The following is a 13,033-nucleotide window of genomic DNA, read 5'->3' on the forward strand; positions in this document are numbered from 1 at the left end:
ATGAGAACATGAGCAAAGATAGCTCAGAAAATGACACATGGTAAAATACGCTACATAGTCCTGGTCTTAATGAGAGGCAGTACCCCCATATTAATCAGAAGTGTCCTCTTTTAACTGTGTAGCCAAAGACCATATCAGATCTCAGCCAAGAGATGTAAATATCAAGCCAGTCCAAAGGGGTTTACTGTTCTTTATCACTGAATATGATTTTACTAAATTTAATTTGTAAAGATAAAATTTTAACCAAAGGCAACATATTTTAAGTAGTTAATGATGAGAAAAAATTTTGCAAGTAAAATAAGAGACTAATGAGTTAACTTTAAACAGAACTGACTAGTTGAGGCTCCTTAGCTTATGATGAGGTCAGTATTTGGGGCCATTCAGTTTCTCCTTGATACCAAAGAGGAGATGGTCAGGCCTTCATTCCCAAGTTAGAGGACAATACATTTTCTCATCATCACAGCACCAGAATCAAGAAAGTGAAAAAAAAGAGAGAAAAAAAATTCCATACTTTTGCAAGGAAACTCATCTTTAGTATAGCAGTCCTGGCCCATAAGTATCAGGTTTTCACCAATGAAAACAATTTACTGCTATGAACAATGCAAGTAAAAGAAATGCGAATGGTCTCAATTGTTGTCAAGGGTTGGATCCCCTACAGACCAAGTCTGAAATGAGGTGCTGACTCTCCTTGATTGACCTTCTTGATTCTCTGTCTTCCCTTTGTTTCTCCTGCCTTTTTGTTCTTCCTCCTTCTCTTTCTGTTTCTTTCTTTTAAAAAATCAAACTCAAATTCTTAATAAAGACCAAACTTAAGACAAAGTCAAACTTTGCATTGTCTATATCTCCTACTTTCCATAGATTCTAGTAATGCTCCTTCATTTCAATATTTCAACTTCTTTCTGATGTAGCACCTGGTACTGAGCTGAGCACATAGTAGAATCTTGTTGAAACACCAGGTTAGATGCAGAGTTCACAGGTACTATTCCAAGATGGGTAAAGGTTCCCCAAAGATGAGACATTTGTAATTTGAGGTGAATACTCACTGCATCTTCTCTATCCCATGCTTTAACTTGCCCTTACCACATATCTGCACTCCGAGAATTTTTTTTTCCATCTGATTTCCCTGGTTCTGACATTTGTATAGGGTTGCAATGTTTTGACTGTAAACCCCTTTGGACTGGCTTGATATTTACATCTCTTGGCTGAGATCTGATATGGTCTTTGGCTACACAGTTAAAAGAGGACACTTCTGATTAATATGGGGGTACTGCCTCTCATTAAGACCAGGACTATGTAGCGTATTTTACCATGTGTCATTTTCTGAGCTATCTTTGCTCATGTTCTCATGGCCAACCCTTCTCTCCTCATGAAATTGGAGCACCATTTTACCTTTCTTGTAAAATCAACAATGCTTATTTCATTTGCAAACATTCTTGCCTGACATTGAATAAGCTTGGTTCACACACATAAGCCACTCTGCTCCATAATCTAATACTTAAGCCTCTGCTCCAAATTTGCCCATTTTGCTGGTTTTCCTCTTAAGGCCTTATTTTTTGGCATCTTAAGGAGTTGTTCTTCCTGTTTTCTCCACTGTCTCATCATATACTCAATGGGAGGAGGTCCAAATTGTCTCTCTGCAGCTCTATTTCCATGTTCTTTTGCATAGCTGATTACATTAAGTTTGATTTTTGCAGAGTAAGACAATCACTTTATCTTTTTATTTTTTTGACATCTTTATGTGCTCAGAATGCTCTTGCACAATCTCTGCCTCCACCTCCAATTATGACATCAGCTAATGTCAGTAACAATAAGGCTGGTGATTGGAGGAAGCCTGTTTGACAAGGTACTGTGCACCCGCACAGCTCCCTCTTCAGCTGACTTTCACGTATAAAACGCCCCTTGATTTTCAGTCTAGAGATTTTAGAAAAATAAATAGCATCTTATACATGGAAAAATACAGTACTAGTTTGCTAGAGCTGCTATAATAAAGAACCATATAATAAAATACCATGTTGTAGAAATGAATCATTTCATAGTTCTGAAGACCAGATGTCTAACAACAAGGGGTAACAGTGTTGGTTCCTTCTCAGAACTGTAAGGAGAATCAGTTCCATGCTTCTTTCCAATCTTTTGTTGGTTTGCTAGCAACGTTTGGTATAGATGAACCTTTGTTATCTCTATGTGGGTCTATATCTAAATTTCCCCTTTTCACAAGGACACTGGTCAACTGCATTGGAGACCACTATGCAGTATGATCTCATCTTAACTAATTACATTTGTAATGACCCTATTTCCAAAGAAGGTCACATTCTTAAATGTAGGGGTTAGGACTTCAACATCTTTGTGGGAGGCACAATTCAACACACAAGAGATGGTGACTTTCCTGTTGCTTGTATCTATTAGGCCCTTACTAGGACTGAGACTATTGTGAAGCAAGTGAGACACTCATATTTAGAGGTGCACAAAGTAGCCCAGCAATCTCAATAAATAATATTTTAACAATATATGTTAATACCAAAATTAATTTAAAAATCTGTGATGAATAAACATCAAAATGTTAAGCAAAGGCACCATCTCTTCCACACTTGCCTCCTCCTGATACTCGCTCAGTAGCCACACTGCCTTCCATGCACAATTGCTGTTCTTTATCACTGAATATGATTTTACTAAATTGAGAACATAACTGAAGACACTTTTTTAAAATTTTGGAATTCAGAAGGCTCTTTTAGCACTAGATTGAACTTTATTAATTTCCTACTTCAATGATTTTCTACCAAATGCTTTGCACTTCTTTTAAACGATGTGTTAATTTGAATATCTTGATTTCTCAGACTCACTTGAACACTTCCTGGGGGAGGATCTTTCTGCTTCAGTTTGATGTCATTTGGCACTGTAGCTGTTTCCTAGTCTTTGGTGCATTTTTTTTGTTTTTGTTTTTGTTTGTTTGTTGTTGTTGTTGTTGTTTCGTTTTTGTTTGTTTTCTTTAATTTCCAGACATGGTATATTTAATTGAGCAGTGCAGGTCCTTAACAACTGTAGGGTCGCTTTCCCTACTGGCCTTCTCTGTGGTGGACTAGATCTCTCTGGATGCTCATTCCCCCTCAATCAAGGCTAAGGGCAAATCTGGGGCAGAATTGTGAAATAAAAATTTTCCCCAGGACTCGTCAAACTCACTCATGCATATTGAAAACTAGAGAAATCACCTCAATTACTGAAAGAGATTAGCATTGAGATTTTTTTTCAGGTGAAGATTTGGTTGAGCTATTTTGCCAAAGTAACAGAGAGAAGGGAGTAAAATACCAGATAGGTATGTGTTTTGGTAAAAGCAAGACAGACCTTTTGCCGACTACACAGTGTTTGGCTTGCCTTTTCTATGGTGAATTGGGCAGGTGAAGTGGGAAGTGACCATTTGTTATCTGGGTTCTTAGTCTCTTCCAGCGTCTTCCTGGAACCTTGCTTCTCTTTACATCACCTGTCTAACCCCAACTTTATTCTGAGTTAGCTTTTTATAACACACCCCGACCCCACTCCCTCCAGCACACACATTTACATACCTACACCAAATTCACTTTCCAGCTACCTAATTTAGTAGCTGAGAATATTTCTTTAAGCCCTTGATTTATCTTGTGAACTGTAAGTACTGACCAGGTTGGTCTCCACAGTTAAATGGAAGGGAAAAGTGGGTGCTTGCAGTGGGTTTCTTTTATCAATATTACAATCTTTTTTATATGCCATTCACTAATACCCTAAACTTACAGCTTCTAGGGAAATGACACCTCTTTCAATGAGTTAATGTGAGTAAAACAGCACAGTCCTTGGCACCTGATAGAATTTTAATAAAGAAAATCTAGGACTTATTTTGCTTAAGAAAAAGGAAGTTTTGCAGAACCAATATTTGAGCAAATGTGCTGCATTTCAATATCAAGAAGACCAACATCTAGGAGGTGGCAGAGAGCATGCAGGACTTAGGCTGGTAACCAGGGTTACTCAAAGCTAATTGCAACTCTGCTAACAGTGGACTAGTTAGCAGGTAACTTAACCTCTCCAGGTCTCGGTTTTCTCATGTAAAATGAGAAGCCTGGCACAAATGGTGGCCTAGAACACTTCAGGATTTAAGTCCATGACACTGAGATTGTTCCTGCTCCTGGATAATGGGATACACTGGGAGAAATTGCTTTCTCAATAAGTCAGCAAATTGGAATGAGAGTGCCTGTGATTCTCTGTAAAGGTTGGTGATGCTGCTGGTCACAATTCTCGTGAACTCAATAAACTGCAGTATTCTGCAAACAGCTGCCTCTCAGGAATGGTGATTAAATCATCCCATTGGGAAACCAGAGTACAAGAAATACTTATAAGATGCTCTCAGGAAGACTTAAGCTGACAGAAAAAGAAGCCATGCTCTGTAAAGAATCAAAAGCTATTGCAGAATGATTTGTTCATGTTCTGTCTAAAGTGAGTAGTTTTACTTTTCAGGCCTTCCTTTTCTTTTTCTAAAAGGCTAAGAAAAGAGTAAAGAAATAAGTTTTTTCATAAGTCAAAGAGAAAGATTTCATGTTATTTTGGCTTTATTTTTGTCCAAAATGACCTTCCAAAATGCTTTAATGAATCTCAACTTTCTCCTCTTAATAATGGACCCTTTAGCTTCTCAGTCACTGCCATTTACAAGAAAAGACAAAGGAAAAAATTAAACTGTGATGGTAGTATGTCTATACTTTTCCTTCAGCTACCCACACACTGTGAGCCAATTTCAAGCTCTTATGAGTTTGCAGGGGATGCCCTGATGCTGTCTCTTCCCATTAGTTTCCTTGGAAGCAGGACTGGCTGGGACAAATCAGCTCAGTAGTACATCTGTGGTTATATTACACAACAGCTGTGGAAAATTATTAAACTAACAGAGAGACAAATGGCTTGGGAGAGAATAAAGTTAGCAACTCTGGAAACATCAGTAATAGGTCATCATGTTGTGTCTTCTCCCTTGATTACTATCCTGGTTCCTAAATGAGAATCCAAATTGCAGCAGACTTTTTATAATACTTTGCTCACCTCCCTTTTGTTAGATTCTTATTTTTATTTTGTTAGTGAGATCTTACTTACATTGCCTCATCCTATTCCCTTTATTTTATCTTTTCTCTGGCCATCAGCCAGAGCACGCACACACACACACACACACACACACACACACACACACACTCATGCTCTCTCTCTCTCTCTCTACTCATGTGCATTCCCTCATACTCACTCTCCAGTATGCACACACTCTTCACACTCATATACACACATTCATGTGTGAACATATACACACATTTATGAGATTCCCAGTTTAGTACCTTCTTTGTCTGGGCTCTGGTGATAAGGCTACTCTCTGAATTTTTTCCCCACTTTGGAAATAGCTGGAACTGAGTATGTCCACTCTTCAATGCTGTGAGTTCACATTAGAAAGTGTAACTGGTTTACTAAATGGTATAAATTTGGTGAGAAATACAAATAGGAGTGGCTTTGTTTTTCTCCAAACACGACCTCCCAAAATGCTTTGTTGAATCTCCATTTTCTTCTCTTAATAATGGATCCCTTAGCTCCTTAATTATTGTCAGGCATCCAAACATGCAGACCAGATTAAAACAAGGTATATTATCAGATTTAGTCTATATGTCATGATTTAGGGGCTACCCTTCTCTAAGAGCTGTCCAAACACCCAGCATCTGGAGAGAACAGGGGGAGTAGTTCACCTTTTTGTTTTTATTATTTTCTGTCTCTAGCCTCTGGGTAGTTGAGGTGAAAGAGGAGGGGCGATTTAAAAAAAAAAAAAAGGCTAACACCTTTATTTTGCTGCTGCTGTTGGAGTTCTCTCTCTTGGCTGTTGATGACTCTGATCAGAGGGCTAACTCTGAAAGGGGTGCAGGTGGGTGCTTTGGGGATGGTGTACTTCCTCCCCAAGCTTAGTCTCCTGATGTAGATTGATGTCTTTTGATGTTCCAACTCCTATACCCTCTGGCATGCCCACAGCAAGCAGGCCTCATGGATGTTGTCCTGGGAAGCCTGCTCTAATCTGAATGCATTCTGCAGTGTTCATGGGCAGATCACACATTCTGGCCATGCCAAATTATGGGTGTGACCTTCACTATCACTGTCCTCTGGCCATCCTGCTGTCCCTCTCTGAAAGGGCAGATCAGCAAGTCTGCTGCATCAGAGGTTATTCAACTAAGGAATATCCACCAGCAATGCTTCTTGCATTCATTTTTATTTTCCAAAGTGAGATTTTTGGAGCTCCCTTGTACCTGATTTTTAGAGGGAATATCTGTGAGACAGACTCACATCCTGTCCCTGGCATGTATGTCCTGACTCAGCCCTGAAATTGTGAATATAATAGGTTTTATTCCCATGGTTAGTTTGTGTCATATGGCACAGTTGATTTTAAGGGAGATTATTGGGCTGGTCCTGACCTAATCAGGAGAGTGCTTAAAAGGCACTGGGCTTTTATGGAAAGAGACTCAAAGTATGAGAGGGATTGGACAACACCTTCCAGTCCCACATGGCAAGGAATATGGGTGGCCTCTCAGAATAGCTCCCAGCTAACAGCAATAAAATTGCTGCAAAGAACTGAGTTCTGCTATCACCAGAGGAGCTTGGAAGAGAACCCAGAGCCTCCACTGTGCCTGCGCTTCTGACCTACAGAACAGTGAGCTAATGAACATCTGTAGTTTTAAGCCTCTAAGTTTGTGTGATTTGTTACAAAACAATAGGAAACAAATACATTGCTCCTTTATTTGCTAGCATTGAAGAGGAAGAACATACTCCAGTACTCATCATCTAAGACAGCAATCTAAGTTCCGTCTGTTATTTTGCAAATACAGAATGGAAACGGGTGGTGGGTTGATGGCAGCAGAGTCAAATAGCCCTGGAGAAATATCTGCTGTCAGTGGAGTCAGTTCTCTTTAGAATGTAGGGGCATTTAGTACTAATATTTTCAACTTTGGATTTTATCTGCAATTCTCAGACAATAGAAAAAAATCCTGATCAACTCAACATCCTGTTACTTAAGGGAAAAGCAGTGTCTCCAATATCTTTGTCCCTTTGTAACTATTATGTTGAATAAGTGCAAGTCCAGATTGTAATTATTAAGCAATTTTATTTTTGTCTTCCACTGGTCCTTTCTTCTGTGGAGTTAATTAGCCTCTTGACCATGACTTTTATGGTCTCCTTTAAATAATTAAAGGTCTTCTGATCAGTAATTAGTATATCTAATTCAGAATTATAGTCCAAACTTTCAACTTCACTCAAGGTTATAGTTACACCTCTTTCCCAGCTGTTGTCTGCTGGTTATTTGCAGTGATGGTGGGGAGTGGGGATTCTTGGTTTTTCTCCAACTTGTGCTTTGAGCCACCAGTTCCTTTGCCCTACCTCTTCTTACCCCTGTGAAGTTAGAGCAGAGAGGAAAAGGAAAGGAACATTCCAGGCTTGACTTTACTGCAGGTAAAAATAACAACTCTCAATATAGAAGTGTATCCCTAAAGACTCCACAAAGATCTCATGAGAGAGTCATCTGTGAGCTCTGCAAGCCATGAGAGTGAGAGGCCGGCTCAAGGGAGGCGTGAAATGTTTTCTTCCCTCTTGTCTTGCTTTCATTTACTTGAAGCTGGCTTCCCAAGCTTTCCCACACTCCTGACTAATTTTTTTCCTCTTCCCCCTCAAGTGTCTCTCAATCTCTGCTTTTGACTTTCTCCTCTTGTTTTTCTCTAATCTGGCCATAGTTTATTATTCATTTTCAGGGCTCCAGCTCTAGCTCCCATGTGATGACTTCTCCATCTGCATGACTAACCCTCTCTATTCTCTGAGCTCTGATTCTAAATTCCTTATATTCCACCGGGAATCTTAACCTGAAGATGTATAGTCTCCATGTCTCAGAGTAAAGTCAGCTCTCCCCTGCTACTAGTCTACCTTCCTCTGATGTTCTTGTTTTATTAATGGCACCATCCAAACAGGCTGCTTGTCATCTTCTGCTGATTTTTTCTCCTTGCTCTCTGCATGAAATCCATTGCCAAGTTCTTGCATTCTGTTTTCTTAATAGCATTTGAATAGGTCTCTTCTATATCACAGTTGCTTCTTCTCTAGTCCTACCAAGTTGAGGTAATAACTGTTGACATTTTGATGCATATTTTCCAGCCTTCTTTTCTAGTCTTGTATTAAATAAGTAAATAAATTTTATATGTGTATTTTCATAGTATAAGATCAGAGTTTACATATTATTTTGTAAACTCACTTTTTCCACTTAACAACATGTCGTGAACCTTTCTAAATTATTTTATATTCACCCACAATATTTTTCAGATATAATAGCAACTGAGGATTTGGGGTTTTGTTTTCTGTTGTTCAGATAGAGCTCTCATAACCCCTTTCTCCTCTCCAGTGAATTCCTAAATTCCATGGGGGGAAAAAGGAAAAGAAAATGGTGCTTCACATAGGGCATATATCCTGTCCATGGTGCACTACATTCATTAGAAACAGGGTGCAGTGTGAGGTGGACATAGGCATTGCCGGGCTTAGGATAAGTGTTTAACAAGTATTTGTTGAATGGGGGAAAGGTGACATAGGAGGCAGGACTCGATGAGGAGTCTGGTTGGGTTAAAAAAAGCTGTCACCAGATCTGGCTCAGGACAGGTCAGAGGACCGCTCCCTAAAAGGCTGTGCAGCTCTGATAAAGATCTCTTTTCTTCTTCCCTTGTCTTTCCCTTCTCTGTGGAGAAACACTTGGTGATCCATGACAAATTGTCTCCCTCTGGAGTTTGCCCAGGAAGGGGGACTTTCAAAGCTAAAACAGGGCAATTGGTTGCCCTACACAGTAAGTCTCACCCTGGGTTTATATAAGGGACATGGATTGATTCCAGAAGCTTTGATACCACCATCTCACCCCTGTGGAAACATTCAGTGTAGTGTCTGAGAGATTTATATTTTCCGGCCAGAATCCTTTTATGGGTGAGAGAAATAAATGAAAATAATTTTATGCTTCTGTTATTTTGGATTTTCTGTTACTAGCAGCTAAACCTAATTCTTACTGATAAAAATAATGCTAATTGAAATCATTTGCCAAACTCACCAATTTTATTCTTAATCACTGTGATGTGCAATAATAAAGTATGCACTGCAAGATTTATTTCATTACAGCATTAAACTCAGTGTGTAGATATGCGTGGCTTTTTCAATAGTCTGTTGATTTTGTAGTATAGCTATCCTCTGACAACTTACAAACATGGGTGGGCATATATTTTCTCTAGCATGTGAATGGAGAACCAGGGCACTGGCCTGCTATTGAATTGGAGTAAGTAATGGAATCTCTTAGAAACATAATCTGGGAGACAGCATTAACATACACCTCATGGCCAAAGTGCATTTTATTAAGCCTGTGTGTGTGTGTGTGTGTGTGTGTGTGTGTGTATGTGTGTGTGTGTGTGTGTGTGTGTGTGTGTGTGTGTGTGTGGTAAGTTGTTTTTAGAGACCTGGTATGACAGAAATACATATCTGTATTTGTGAGATAATAAGCCATTCTTTAAACCAAGATTTTGCTGCCTTACAAATGCATGGAGAGTGTTTTCAAAATTATTATTCTAGTGCTGATCTTCCTTTCTTTCTCTGAAATAATCTGCTTTAGGTATTCAAAGGGTATACTCATCCCAGGACATGACTATAACCAATTTGCTGAGAGCCTGCTTAGGGCATCTGCCCAGACCTTAAATCATTTTAAGTGGGGAAACTAGGCTAGTATTTGCTGCTAGGAAAAAGAACTGTGAATCTTGGTATTCCTCACAAGACTTTCAATGGTAGAAATGAATTATGCTGCAGATTTACAAAAGAAACATAAATCCATCTTGTTTCATGAGGAACTTGACACTTTTATTTAGAAAAATTATATTTCTGAATGCTTCCTCATACATTACAGATGCATTTCAAATGTGACTCTGTTAGGTTAATAGTTTATGCTTTCCTATTTATATGTTTCACATTGAATGCTATTTTCTATGCACATAGGATAACTAGATAGTTGATGTTATTTGCTAGAGGCAAGGTGGAGAATTCTAGCTAAAGGCAGCTATGAAGTAGATTCTGACTGGATTTTCAATAATTTCTAAAGTAAGACTCATGTTGCTGAGAGAGGTTTGGTTTTGAACTAAATAGGCAGAGTTGCCCATCCCTATTTACTCCCAGGCCTAAGAAAAGCCAGGTTACAGACACTATTATTCCCTTATATTTGTTATCTACCAACTCCAGGCAATCTCATTCTTCCAGGGAATAGCTGGGGAACGATGGGATCCATCGACCTCTGGCTGCAGACTGTCTATCTTGCTCTGAGAAATTAAAAGATAAATCAATGTCTTTTAGCCAAAAGAAACCTGTTCTCATTGATTTAATGCTCTTAGTCTTCTGTACTATTAGCCCTTTCTTTTGAATCTCAGTATTTCTTGACATGAAATAACATAAACTAAGATAAATAAGTATAATATTTGGAAAGTGTGTGTTCTCAAAAGTGCATGTTCTTTAAGAAAGACATATGGTAATTGACATCTTTAAATTGCCAGACAGTCAGGAGAAGGGGAGGGTGGGGCCTTTTCCAGGCTGTAAGCTCTGATTAGAGTCTTAAATGTTACATGGCCAGGAGGCCAGGTCCATGGATAAAACTCCATCCCTGTTGTGTCAGATTCTGGAGCTGCTTAGGATAACTCCTAGCTCCTCTACAAAATAATGATTCAGAAATACTGTGAACTGCTAGCTGAGACCTTTGTCATTGTGAATGAGCATCATGTTCTCCCTCTATGCCAGGTAGCATGATTGTGATTCTTAACCTCTAGCTGGGAAAGGAGGTGCTGAGGAGTTTCAATTTTGCTCTCACAGAGGGCAACACAGTGTTGCAATGAGCTCATTCTTCCTGGGGTGACCTATCTTAGCATTTGTTTCCTATCGTGATTCATGGTCCTGAATATCTATGACCCTGTGGTACTCCTGCTTGCTGGATTCCTCTACTTGGCTAATTTAGAATGCAGAATTTCATCTTGAGAGAAAGATCAGCACTTGTCCTTTACTCACCCTCCCAAGGGTGACTGCGTGGGGCAGGCAAACAGGCTTCAGTGATTAGAGCTTGTTTGCACAGTTACTATATTTATCCAAAGAAGAATATGAAATTTGCAACCTCTTAGCCCCTGCCCTCTCCCACCAAAGAGCTATCAGAAAAAGTAAAGTTCATGTTACCCTTAGAAAGATATTCAATTGTTTTATTTTGTTTGTGGTTTCTCATTTCCTAAAACTTAGAGAAAGTTGGACATAGATTATTCTTTTTTTTTTCCTTTTTAATATATTTTATTGCAAGGAGAGAAGGTGATGTTTTTGTCACTAAGCAACAGGAATAGGGAAGAGCACCTATGGTTGTTTGTTATTTAAATAAAGCAATAATGAAGAAACAGAATTTAAATCCTGATGTTTTTCTATTTCTTCATAAGCCAGCCAGAAATGGCAGCATGGTGTCTGAACATGTTAATGTAATGGTTGAGACACCATTCACACTTGCAACCTTGATCTTCATAAGCAGAATTCTTGTATGAATTATGTTCATAAGCAGAGAGCAGCCAACATAATTGTTATCAATAGGTTGGAGGCACAATATACATGTAATTTCCACATTTTTATCCACTCATCTATTGATGTGTATAGGCTGCTTCCAAATCTTAGTGATTGTAAATAACACAGCAATGAACATAAGGGTACATATATTCTTTCAAATTAGTGTTTTGGGTTTCTTTAGATATATTCTAGGAAGTAGAGTTGCTGGGTTATGAGGTATTCCCATTTTTAATTTTTTGAGGTAAATCTATACTGCTTCCACAGTGATTGCACCAATTCGGGTTCTCACCAACAGTGCACAAGGGTTACCTTTTCTCCACATCCTTGCCAACACTTGTTATTTGTTGATTTGTTGATGATAGCCATCAACAAATATTTTGCTGCTTTGGGGTAAAATGCATAAACAAATACAAAGAGGCAGTAAAAATGGGGAAACAAAGCAACACGCCTCAAATGAAAAACAGAACTCTACAGAAAAAGAGCTAAATGAAATGAAAGCAAGCAATTATCAGATATAGAGTTCAAGTAATGGTTATAAGGATGCTCAATAAACTTAGTGAGAACTACAAAAGCATGTAAAAGTACATAGACATCATGAAAAAGAGCCAGTGAAAATAAAGAATACCATATCTGACATCAATAATACACTAGAAAGAATTAAAAGTAGGTTGGATGATCTAGTGTGTAATTTAAAGGCCACCATTTCCTTATTAGATTTTCTGTCTGGAAAATCTGTTGACTGATGTCAATGGGGTGTTAAAATTACCTACTGTGACTATATTATTGCCTAAATCTCCTTTTGTATCCATCAAGACTTGCTTCACATATTTAGGTGCTCCTATGTTGGGGGCATAAATGCTTACAAGGGTTATATTCTCTTGTTGGATTAATCCCTTTATTATTATGAGCACCCTTCTCTTTGTTTTAAAGTCTATTTTGTCAGATATAAGTATTGCTACCCCAGGTTTTTTAAAATATCTATTTGCATAAAATGTATTTTTTCATATTTTTACTTTTAGTCTGGGTGCATCTTTTCTTCTGAGGAAGGCCTCTTGTAGACAGCATATATATGGGTCTTACTTTCTTGTCTAATCAGCTACCCTATATCTTTTGATTGAAGCTTTTAAGCTATTTACATTATTTAAGCTATTTACATTATTGATGGATACATATATATTGCCACTTTATTCTTTTAACTATATTCTTTTAACTATATTCCTCTGTTTTTTTTCTTTTTGTTTTGTTTTTGTGGGATTTGTTTGTTTGTTTGTTTATTTATTTATTTATTTATTTATTTTTGTTCCTCCTTCTTCTATATCCCTTTAAAATTTCTCATAATACTGGTTTGGTGGTAACAAACTCTTTTTTTTCTTTCTTTCTTCTGAGAATGTTCTTACTTTGCCTTTAATTTTAAATGATAGCCTTGCTG

Source organism: Pipistrellus kuhlii, unplaced genomic scaffold, assembly GCF_014108245.1.
Source record: "Pipistrellus kuhlii isolate mPipKuh1 unplaced genomic scaffold, mPipKuh1.p scaffold_m20_p_1, whole genome shotgun sequence".
In the NCBI taxonomy this organism is placed as follows: Eukaryota; Metazoa; Chordata; class Mammalia; order Chiroptera; family Vespertilionidae; genus Pipistrellus; species Pipistrellus kuhlii.